This window comes from Chlorocebus sabaeus, chromosome 21, assembly GCF_047675955.1.
Source record: "Chlorocebus sabaeus isolate Y175 chromosome 21, mChlSab1.0.hap1, whole genome shotgun sequence".
NCBI lineage: Eukaryota > Metazoa > Chordata > Mammalia > Primates > Cercopithecidae > Chlorocebus > Chlorocebus sabaeus.
In genome coordinates, this window is record NC_132924.1 from 17,071,323 (window position 1) to 17,083,976 (window position 12,654).

A 12,654-nucleotide genomic window follows, 5' to 3' on the forward strand; every position below is an offset into this window, starting at 1 on the left:
TGTCCTCACTTTTGTCCATGTTGTGGCATGTGTCAGAATTTCCTTCTTTCTTCTTTTTTTTTTTTTTTTTTTGAGACGGAGTCTCGCTCTGTTGCCAGTCTGGAGTGTAGTGGTGCAAACTTGGCTCACTGCAACCTCCACCTCCCAGGTTCAAGCGATTCCCCTGCCTCAGCCTCCTGAGTAGCTGGGACTACAGGGGCGCATCACCACGCCCGGCTAATTTTTTTTTTTTTTTTTTGTATTTTAGTACAGACAGGGTTTCATCATGTTGGCCAGGATGGAATCGATCTCCTGACCTTGTGATCCGCCCGCCTGGGCCTCCCAAAGTGCTGGGATTACAGGCGTGAGCCACTGCGCCCAGCCCTTTCTTTCTTGTGGCTGAAGAATATTCCATTGTATGCATATTCCACATTTAAGTTATCCATTCATCCATCAATGGATACTCCACAATTAATTTTTGACATTGTTGAAATTTCTTCCCTGAAGCCCGCCTCTGAACTCTGTGCTCTATTTCTTTTGGGAATCATTCCTTCATTGAACAAATGTGGCAGGCCTGCTGTCCAGCAGTCCCTGGTCTGGGGTCTGTGAACACTGGTCTGTCCCCAGGGACCAGGAGAATAAGGCCCCTCCATCCTTACAGCAAGCATGTTAGAGGGGACAAACAGTAGGAAATGAGTTAACAGGTAACAATGCGTCCATCAAAAACAGTGTTAGGAAGAAAACTAAAGCAGGGCCAGAGAATGGGGAGGGAGAGATGAGGTATGAGGGATGGATTCTCTGGGGAGCTGGCCCTGAAGAAGAAACCCTAATGAAGGGGGAGGCAGGCACCAGGGGACCCTGACCATTCCTCTGTCTTGGAAGAGGCTGCATGTATGGGGGAGTTGCAGACAGGTTCATGGAGGATGCTGGAAGTGGCCACAGCACGCATCCCAGGTGCCCCCAGGGCAGGCATCTCTCTTACCTCCTAACTGCTTCAACAATTCCTGCCCTGTGCCCCTGGGAGAGGCTCCTTTCTAGGGAATGTTTTCATTTTCTACTATATGATGAATTGTTAAGAAAGTCTTCCTTGAGGCCGGGCACAGTGGCTCATGCCTGTAATCCTAGCACTTTGGGAGGCCAAGATGGGTGGATCACCTGAGGTCAGGAGTTCAAGACCAGCCTGGCCAACATGGTGAAATCCCTCTACTAAACCTCTACTAAAAAATACAAAAATTAGCCAGGCATGGTGGCATGCACTTGTATTCCCAGCTATTCAGGAGGCTGAGGCAGGAGAATCGCTTGAACCTGAGAGGCAGAGGTTGCAGTGAGCTGAGATCGCACCACTGCACTCCACCCTGGGTGACAGAGTGAGACTCTGTCCCCCACCCCCCGACCAAAAAAAAAAGTTGCTGGGCGCGGTGGCTCGTGCCTGTAATCCCAGCACTTTGGGAGGCCAAGGCGGATGGATCATTTGAGGTCAGGAGCTGGAGACCAGCCTGACCAATATGGTGAAACCCCTGTCTCTACTAAAAGTACAAAAATTAGCTGGGCGTGGTGGTGTGTACCTGTAGTCTCAGCTACTCGGGAGGCTGAGGCAGAAGAATAGCTTGAACCCAGAAAGTGGGGGTTGCAGTGAGCCGAGATCGCACCACTGCACTTCAGCCTGGACAACAAAGTGAGTCTCTGCCTCAAAAAAAAAAAAAAAAAAAAAGTCTTCCTCATTTACTAGAATAAAAATGCTGCCTTCTTGAAGCTTTTCCTCTAAAAGTGCATAAAATAAGAATCATCACTTTGTTATTTGACAGTTCTTCAAATATTAAAAGAAACTTTTCAATCCCCTCAGTCTTCTTTTGGAGGAAAAATGCTCCCAGTTCGTAAGTGTTAACGGTAACACAATTTTCAGATCCTGTACCAACTGGCCACTGTCCTTTAGACAGGCACCAGTTAGACAATATCACTTTTAAAATGTGACACCAGAAAGGGAACCTGATATCCTAAATGTAATCAGCCTAGCCCAGCGTCCAGGGGCTCCTGCAAGTCCACAGTCTCCTACAGTTGGTGTAGCCTAAACCTGAATTTGGTTTTTAACCAGTTTGGGTACCCCCAGTAACTATGACTCTTGACTTGCAAAACTAACTTTAAAAAGAAAAAGGTGCTGCTGCTCCTTTGCATACAAGCGATATATTCTCATTGTGGAAAATACAGAGAGATGTTCAAAATACATTAAAACTGTTCAGAGATAATTCCTGTCAATTGTTTGCTCTGTTTTTTCCCAGATGATTCTCTTTGCATATCTTGATGTTGTGGAGAATATGGCATATGTATGATTTTGCATTCTTATTTTTTCACATTATCAACACAAACATTTCCCTTACAAGCATTATCTGTGTTTCTCACAAAGTAAATATTTCAAAGATTTATTTACAAGGATGTTTGCTGTGACATTAGGGTATTGAAAAATTACACACAAACTGTATTCATTCATTCAACAAATTTTTGTTGAGCTTCTACTGTATGCCAGATACCACTCTCAGTGCTGGAAACATGGCAGAAAGTAAAACTGATGAAGATCTGCACTGTCGTGGAGCTTATGTTAGCAAGCAAATAGTTACATCCTAGTAGGCAGTAATTAAGTAGAATGCACCCACAGGTTGGAAATCATGTTTTTGAAGAATATTTAATGGTATGAGAAGACAGTCACAATTTGCTAACTAAAAACATCATACGAAGTTGCACGATGCCAACATTTTCATTTCTTGAAAAGCCTTTATGGAGCACACAGTCTTCCCACAGGCCTCTAATTCATTACACGGGGAGAAAGGAACCTTTATAATAACGTTGGTCAGACACCACCTTAGCAAAATGACCAAGGTCAACCACACCAACAGTGGGACCATTTGACATCCTGGGTACCTGATGTGATGCTCAGAGAAAAGATACAGACTTCTTCAAGTAGAATTTCCTGCCAGAAATGTTCAACCTGAATCTGATCATGAAAAAATAAGACAGTTCTACACAGAGGCTCAGTTTCCAGCACTGGCTGTGACTCTCAGAGAACATCAGGCCTGGGGAAATGGTCTCGTTTCTTGGTAAGCAGGTCTGTGCAAGCCTGCCCCTAAAGTCTGAGGAAGCTGAGAGGTCAAAGAAAGAGGCTGACAAATTCAGTTTCTCCAAAAGAAACATTTAATAGGAACTCATGAGCTGAACCATGTCTGTGTGTCAGGCGTCAGCGATACCAGGGCTTACATGTGATAGGGAAAGGGTGGCCCTGAAGGGATATATAGGATAGTTGAAGTATGATAACATCAAGACTATTTTGACCTAAGGGCAGGAATTACAATAAAGCCTCTTACACAGGGAACAATAGATAAACTGGAAATCTTAGAGGCCTTCCCAGAACAGGGGTTAATCAGAGGTCATCATGGCAGACTGGCGTCAAAGATGGACTTGCTTTAGCCTCCACACATCTGGATTAGGGGAGACTAGAGACAGGAGAAGAAAATGCCATGCTCCTTAACTAGACTGGAGCAGGGACACTATTGGGACAGTCGGGGAAATTTGATTATAGCCTAGAGGGTAAGTAATTGCATTGAATGGGCTGGGCATGGTGGCTCAGGCCTGTAATCCCAGCACTTTGGGAGGCCAAGGCGGGCAGACCACTTGAGGTCAGGAGTTCGATACCAGCCTGCTGACATGGTGAAACCCCATCTCTACTAAAATTACAAAATTAGCTGGGCGTGGTGGCAGGGTTCTGTAATCCCAGCTACTCAGGAGGCTGAGGCAGGAGAATCGTTTGAACCCAGGAGGTGGAGGTTGCAGTGAGCCAAGATTGTACCACTGCACTCCAGCCTGGGCGACAGAGTGAGATTCTGTCCTAAAAATAATAATAATAAATAAATAAATTGCATTGAATGGATGTTAAATAGCCCACTGAGAGTCATGGGTCAGCAATTAAGGCTCACAAGGTTAAAACAAAACAACAAAGTGTGTGTGTGTGTGTCCGTGTGTGTGTCCGTGCGTGTAGACAGAAATAAAGAAACATGGCACAGTGTTTGTAGGGGCGCTAAAATCTTAAAAAGTATTTAGAAAGCCATTAAAAAAAAAAGAAGGAAGGGGCCAGGTGCGGTGGCTTATGTCTGTAATTCCAGCACTTTGGGAGTCTGAGGTGGGCGGATCGCCTGAGCTCAGGAGTTCAAGACCATCCTACGCAACATGGTGAAACCCTGTCTCTACTAAAATACAAAAAATTAGGCGGGTGTGGTGGCATGCACCTGTAGTCCCAGCTACTCAGGAGGCTGAGGCACAAGAATTGCTTGAGCCCAGGGGGCAGAGGTTGCAGTGAGCTGAGATTGCACCATTGCACTCCAGCTTGAGCTACCGAGTGAAATTCTGTCTCAAAAAAAAAAAAAAAAAAAAAAAAAAGATAGGAAGGAAATGTGCCAAACCATGAATAAGAATGCATTCTTTGTAGAATCAGGGACTGGCACCGTGGCTTACACTTGTAATCTAGCACTTTGGGAGGCTGAGGCTGGAGTATCAGTCAAGCCTAGGAGTTCAAGACCAGCCTGGGCAACATAGTGAGACTCCATCTCTACAAAAAGTTTTTCAAAAATAGCCAGGCATGGTGGTTTGCACCTGTAGTCCCAGCTACTTGGGAGGCTGAGATAGGAATATCACCTGAGTCTGAGAGGTTAAGGCTGCAGTGAGCTGTGATTGCTACTGCACTCCAGCCTGGGTGACAGAGTCTCAAATAAAACAAAACAAAACAAGAATACATTATTTGTAGAATCAGAAAAAAAAAGCTATTTAAAAATCTTACAATTTTTTTTTTCTCTGTCACCCAGGCTGCAATGCAGTGGCATGATCATGGCTCGCTGCAACCTGAAACTCCTGCGCTCAAGGGATCCTCCCACCTCAGCCTCTTGAGCATCTGGGACTATAGGCACATACCACCACGTCTGGCTAATTTTTATTTATTTATTTATTTTTGAGATGGAGTCTTGCTTTGTCGCCCAGGCTGGAGTGCAGTGGTGCAATCTCAGTTCACTGCAACCTCTGCCTCCAGGTTCAAGTGATTCTCCTGCCTCAGCCTCCTGAGTAGCTGGGACTACAGGCATGTGCCACCATGCCTGGGTAATTTTTGTATTTTAGTAGAGACGGGGTTTCACCATGTTGGTCAGGCTGGTCTCAAACTCCTGACCTCATGATCCGCCCACCTCAGCCTCCCAAAGTGCTGGGGTTACAGGTGTGAGCCACCGTGCCAGGCTATTTTTATTTTTAGTACAGACAGGATTTTGTCGTGTTGCCCAGGCTGCCCTCAAACTCCTGGCCTCAAGCGATCCTCCAGCCTTGGTCTCCCAAAGTTCTGGGATTAGAAGTGTGAGCCGCCAAGCCCAGCCTAAAATAGTCTTCATGACTCCCTGTTTTATAGATGTATCATTATTTACACTGTAGGCAATGGGGAATCAAAAAAAAAAAAAAAGAAAAAAAGAAAGAAAATCAAGCAGGATGGAATAGCCTTATCACAATTTAGGGAGATGAATCTTAGAGGTAAGTATGAGACCCATTGGACTGAGGGGGACCAAAGACAGGAGCTATTGTTAGAGGCATAAAGCGAGCAGGCTGTTGAGTGGGGTGGAGTTCAGTGAAATGTATAGAGACCATTGTTTTGGAGTAAGCTCCTACACTAGGCCCCAGTGGACCACAGCAAACCAGAATGGAATCACTCCTGCTAGGTACCACATCGCCCAACTGAACTTTGAAACGGGCCAGTTTTCCAAAAAACAGGAAATTCACAGCAACCAATCAGAAGGGTCCCTGTTTTCCTCAGCCGGCTTGACAAGAAAGTCTCCTTTGTTTTAACTCTATAAGGAAAGTAATTTAAAATGACCTACCCTCTTTTTGTTCTGTTTTTCTTTCTTCAGCCCTTTTCAACAAAACCAACCTCCTCTGCTCCTCTCATTGGAGTGGCTTTTCTAAATCCTTAGATGACATGCTGGCCAACTCATGAACCACTAATAAAAACCAATTTGAGGATGGCACAGTGGCTCATGCCCGTAATCCCAACACTTTGGGAGGCCGAGGTGGGTGGGTGGATCACCTGAGGTCAGAGACCAGCCTGACCAACATGGTGAAACCCCGTCTCTACTAAAAATACAAAATTAGCTGGACGCAGTGGCTCATGCCTGTAACCCCAGCACTTTGGGAGGTCAAGGTGGGCGGATCACTTGAGGCCAGGAGTTTGAGACCAGCCTGGGCAACATAGTGAAACCCCGTCTTTACTAAAAATAAAAAAATTAACCAGGCATGGTGGTGCGTGCCTGTAATCCCAGCTCCTTGGGAGGCTGAGGCAGGAGAATCACTTGAACCCAGGAGGCAGAGGTTGTAGTGAGACCAAATTGTACCACTGCACTCCAACCTAGGCAACAGAGTGACACTCTGTCTCTATAAAACATTCTTTTAAATTTCTATTTATTTATTTATTTATTTATTATTTATTTTTGAGACGGAGTTTCACTCTTGTTGCCCAGGCTGTAGTGCAATGGTGCAATCTCAGCTCACTGCAACCTCTGCCTCCCAAGTTCAAGTTATTCTCTTACTTCAGCCTCCCAAGTAGCTGAGACTATAGGCGTTCGCCACCACATGCAGCTAATTTTGTATTTTTAGTAGAGACAGGGTTTCACCATGTTGGCCAGCTGGTCTGAACTCCTGACCTCAAGTGATCCACCCGCCTCTGTCTCCCAAAGTGTTGGGATTACAGGTGTGAGCCAGTGTGCCTGGCCTAATTTGATTTTTAAACTAAACTAAATGTGTTGAAATTTGTTTAACAGTGGGTAGAGAGGTTGCAGATGTCTAAAATCACATCGTTGAGATGGTGACTTGAGCAGATGTGGCAGGGGAGAGAGCTGGAAACAGGCTGGGTGGCTACGGCTATTCTCCCTGCCATCTTACTGGGCAACTGAGCAGAAGTGGGGGTGGGACAGTCGCCAACAGCTCTCTTCACAAGAGTCTACTTGGCCATGGGTGAGGTCTGGAGAGAAAGGGGCGGGGCTGGTCTTGAGAGGTGAAGCCAGCTGGCCTTCCTGGGTCCAGTGGGGACTTGGAGAACTTTTCTGTCTAGCTAGAGGATTGTAAATGCACCAATCAGCACTCTGTGTCTAGCTAAAAGACTGTAAATGCACCAATCCGCACTCTGTAAAAGTGCACCAATCAGCACTCTGTGTCTAGCTAAAGGATTGTAAATGCACCAATCAGCACTCTGTAAAATGGACTAATCAGCAGTCTGTAAAATGGACCAATCAGCAGAATGTGGGCAGGGCCAAATAAGGGAATAAAAGTTGGCCGCGGGAGCCAGCAACAACAACCTGCTCTGGTCCCCTTCCACACTGTGGAAACTTTATTCTTTCGCTCTTCACAATAAATCTTGTTGCTGCTCACTCTTTGGGTCCGCACTATCTTTATGAGCTGTAACACTCACTGCGAGGGTCTGCGACTTCATTCCTGAAGTCAGCAAGACCACGAGCCTACCGGGAGGAACAAACAACTCCGTATGCGCCACCTTTAAGAGCTGTAACACTCACTGTGAAGATCTGTGGCTTCATTCCTGAAGTCAGTGAGACCACGAACCCACCAGAAGGAAGAAACTCTGGACACATCTGAACATCTGAAGAAACAAACTCTGGACACATCATCTTTAAGAGTTGTAACACTCACTGTGAGGGTCTGCAGCTTCATTCTTGAAGTCAGTGAGACCAAGAATCCACCAGAAGGAATAAATTCTGGACACAGTCTGACAATGCTGGTGCCTTCCCAGCAGGGTGACTTGCCCTGGAGCAGGCAGCAGAGCAGGGTGGGAGTGGATGGTCACCTCACACCAGGGTCCCCTGCCATAGTTTCGTCTTCTTCGCTGCAAGGATCATGGAAATCTTCGCAGAGCTGTGTATGAAAAAGATGTTCTCTTTGCTTCTTCGTATCTGCTCAGATAGCTCCACCTTCTGAGAGCTTGTGCTGTCCTGGAGCTTTGGCTCTAGGTGGCCCACCCGGTCCTGCTGGTCAAATTCATGCCCCTATCCAATTTTCTCACCTTCACTCTCCTGCTAACTGGCTCAACCTTTTCATACTTCTTAAAGTTCTAGGAGAATCTGCTGGGTGCGGTGGCTCATGCCTGTAATCCCAGCACTTTGGGAGGCCAACGCGAGTGGATCACGAGGTCAAGAGATGAGACCATTCTGGGTAACATGGTGAAACCCCGTCTCTACTAAAAATACAAAAATTAGTTGGGCGTGGTAGCACGGGCCTGTAGTCCCAGCTACTTGGGAGGCTGAGGCAGGAGAATAGCTTGAACCTAGGAGGTAGAGGTTGCAGTGAGCCAAGATCTCGCCACTGCATTCCAGCCTGGAGGCAGAGCGAGACTCTGTCCCCGCCCAAAAAAAAAAAAAAAAAAAAAAAAATTCTAGAAGAAGCAGTGCCTGGTCAACTCATTGGTTTCAACCAGGCCACCCTGGGAGTTGAGATCTCAACACAGAGTAGTGAAGAGAGGAGGGTCAAAGAGCAGGCACTGGACATGGGGAGCAGGGGTTAATGTGCATGCCCACAGTGCAGGGTTAGAGGTCAGGAGGGGTGAAGTGAAGGTGGCACCAGACAGCTCTGTCCTGTCACCCGGGCCTACAACCAGTGTGGTGGCTGCAGCTGATCTCCTGCTGCCTCTCCCGTCTGCCTTCACTTCCCAGCACAGATGCCGAAAGCTTGGCCGCCCTGCCCCTCCTCACTCAGAGTACAGCAGAGGCCAGGGCTCACTGAGCCAGTCATAGCCTCACAGGGTCCACCAGGACCCCAGGCTCCTCCGAAGCTCTGCCCCAGGCCACACGCTAGGTCCTACCCAGGCCTTGCCAAGGCTCTACCACAGGCTCCAATCCAAGCCCCACCTCAGGCGCCCCCCATGCCCCACTCCAGGACTTGTCCAGCCTTCACCCAGGCTCCACCACAAGCCTGGCCCCAGACTTTGGCACAAAAGCAATACCTATTTATTGTAAAACATAAAAATAAGTAAGACCAGCTCGGCACGGTGGCTCATGTCTGTAATCCCAACACTTTGTGAGGCCAAGGCAGGTGGATCACCTGAGGTGAGGAGTTCGAGACCAGCCTGGCTAGGATGGTACAACCCCGTTTCTACTAAAAATACAAAAAATTAGCCAGGCTTGCTGGCACGTGCTTGTAATCCCAGCTACTCGGGAAGCTAAGGCAGGAGAATTGCTTGAACCCGGGAGGTGGAGGTTGCAGTGAGCCAAGATTGTGCCATTGAGCTACAGCTTGGGCAACAAGAGGGAAACTCTGTGTCCAAAAAAAAAAAAAAAAGTAAGGCCAGGTGCTGTGGCTCATGCCTGTAATCTCAGTACTTTGGGAAACTGACATGGGTAGCCCAGGAGTTCGAGACCAGCCTGGACAACATAGTAAGACCCTATTTCTACAAAAAAAATTAAAAATTAGCCACCACAGGCATGGTGGCACATGCCTATAGCTCCAGCTACTCAGGAGGCTGAGGTGGGAGGATTGCTTGAGCCCAGGAGGTCGTCTGCCATGAGCTGTGATTGCACCACTGCCTGGGCAACAGAGTGAGACCTTGTCTCTTAAAAACAAAACAAAAAACTAAAGATAATTAAATAAAATTTACTGTAATCCTGTCTCCCAGAAAAAAAAGAAAAACTACTACTTTTAGCATAGTGATGTTCTTCTGCTATTCCACATGCAGTATGCCAGCAGCACTGGCCCCCATGCATGTGTTTATACAGACGGAACTGGGTCAGCTCCATCACCCATGCTCCCTCTACCCAGGGTCACCACGCCACTTCCCCCTTGCTCCTCAGCGTTCTTGGGCAGCTTGCAGGACTGCTACATCAGCCTGACAGGCACAGTCTTGTGAGGGACCCTTCACACTTCTCTCTCTGCCTCTGTCTCCCAGTTGCCCATGACCAGCAGGCCCCTGGCTGTGTGGCCCCAGCTGACATGTCCATGCCATGGGTGCCATATTCAGATACTTCCAAGTTTCTTTTTTTTTGAGATGAAGTCTTGCTCTGTCACCCAGGCTGGAGTGCAATGGCACAGTCTAGGCTCACTGCAACCTCCGCCTCCTGGGTTCAAGCAATTCTCCTGCCTCAGACTTCGGAGTAGCTAGGACTACAGGCGTGTGCCACCACACCCGGCTAATTTTTGTATTTTTAGTAGAGATGAGGTTTCACCATGTTGGCCAAACTCCTGACCTCGTGATCCACCCACCTTAGCCTCCCAAAGTGCTGGGATTACAGGTGTGAGCCACCATGCCTAGCCACTTCCGAATTTCTGAACCCCAAGTCAGGCAAGGTGCTGACATCTGCAAAGTGAGGACAAAAATCAGCTATGCCCCAAACCCTGCTGGCCGGTCACAGGAGGGATGAATTTCAACCCATGTTCTTCTAGTTGCCTTTGGGCCCTTCTAGCCACTGGGCTTCTATGCCCAAGACCTGACACGGTCTGTACCACAGACCTTCCTGGGGGCCAGCAGCTCTCATGAGCTAAGTTGCTGCAGGTGGGCAGAGAGGAGAGAAGGAGTAGTGTCCAGAGGAACTCAGTCCCCCAAAACACCCAAAACACATGCAGAGGTGAGATTCTAAGGTGGAAGTTGTGTTGCTTGTTTTCCATTTAACATTTGTGCTATTTTCTAGGTATCTCCTTCCAAGCCCTGTTAACCCCCATCCATGACCATACCCAGACACCAGCAGCCCATGGTTGTGTAGACCCTGCTGCCTGGTTTCAGTTGATCTCCCTGACCCCTGACCTCTGGTGGACCCTGGGACCTGGCAGGTTGGACTGATTCCTTCCCAGTCAATGCACCCTGTGCTTCCAGACACAGACCACAATTTCTCACCTCCTTGGCTCACTCTTCACAGATGAGCTTCCTCCTGAGTCCACTGAGCCCATAAAAGTGGTGGGAGAGAGTCTTAACAGGCGCCTCTTCCCAGGACCCCACCCAGCTGCCTCTGGCCTGGGCTCAGCCCACTCTGGTGCTCCTCCCTACTCCAGGCCCCTGATCTTCTGCACCCACTACTGAGCCACATCCAAGCACTTCGCAGCATCGAATCACTGCTGCCCTTGCCCCAGCCCTCACCAGCTCTCTCTTTTTGCTCTGTCTCTTATTTTTTATTTTTAGTTTTTGAGACAGGGTCTCTTTGTAACCCAGGCTGGAGTGCAGTGGCGTGAACAAAGAGCCCTCTGCAGCCTCAGTCTCCCTGGCTGAAGTGATCCTACCACCTCAGCCTCTGAAATACCTGGGGCTACAGACACGTGCCACCATGCCCAGCTAATTTTTGTACTTTTTGTGGAGACAGGATCTCCCTATGTGCCCAGGCTGGTCTCAAACTCCTGGGCTCAAGTGATCCTTCCATCTCTGCCTCCCAGAGCGCTGGGATTTTAGGCGTGAGCCACTACCGTCAGCCTTTTTGCTCTTAATAACAGCCTAATCAAGCCGTAAATTCACATTTATACAATTCACCTGGGGTGGGCTCGGTGGCTCACGCCTGTAATTCCAGCACTTTGGGAGTCTGAGGTGGGCAAATCACGAGGTCAAGAGTTCAAGACCGCCTGGCCAACATGGTGAAACCCTGTCTCTACTACGAATAGAAAAACTAGCCAGGCGTGGTGGCACATGCCTGTAATCCCAGCTACTTGGGAGGCTGAGGCAGGAGAATCGCTTGAACCCTGGAGGTGGAGTTTGCAGTGAGCAGAGATTGCACCACTGCCCTACAGCCTGGGCGACAAGACAAGACACCATCTCAAAAAAAAAAAAAAAAAAATTCACCTATATAAAGTATACAATTCAACAGTGTTATGCATATGAACATAATCAATTTTAGAGCATTTTTATCACCATCAGAAGAGATCCTATATCCATTAGAAGTCATTCCACATTATCTCCTCCCCAGCCCCTGGCAACCAATAATCTATTTTTTGTTCCTATGGTTTGCCTATTCTGGACATTTCATATATATGGAATCATAAAATATGTGATCTTTTATATCTGGCTTCTTTCACTGAGCATAATGCTTTCCTGGTTTATTCATGTTGTAGCATGTATCAGTGCTTCATTCCTTTTCATTGTTGAATAATATTCCATTATAGGGATACACCACATTCTGTTTATCTATTCATGAGTTGGTGGACGTTTTGGTTATTTCAGCTTTTTGGCTACTATGAATAATGCTGCTATGAACATTCATGTACAAGTCTCTGTGTGGACATGCTTTCAATTCTCTGGGTACATACTTGTAAGTGGAATTAATGGGTTTAATAGTAACTCTATGTTTAAACTTGGAGAAACTACCAGATGACCTTCCTGTTCTCCAAAGCAGCTGTACTATTTGACATTCCCACCAGCAGTGTATGAGGGTTCCAGCTTCTCTACATCCTGTGTTTTTTTTATTAGTCATTCTAGTAGGTATGACGTGGCATCTCATTGTGGTTTTCGTTGGCATTTCCCTAATGATTCATGATGTTGAGAATCTTTTCACATAGTTACTGCCATTTGTTTATCTTCCTTGGAGAAATGACTATTCAGATCCTTTACCTATTTTTAAATTGGATTTCTTTTCAGGAAGATGAGGGTCTCCTTATGTTGCCCAGGCTGGTGTCTAACACCTGGGCTCA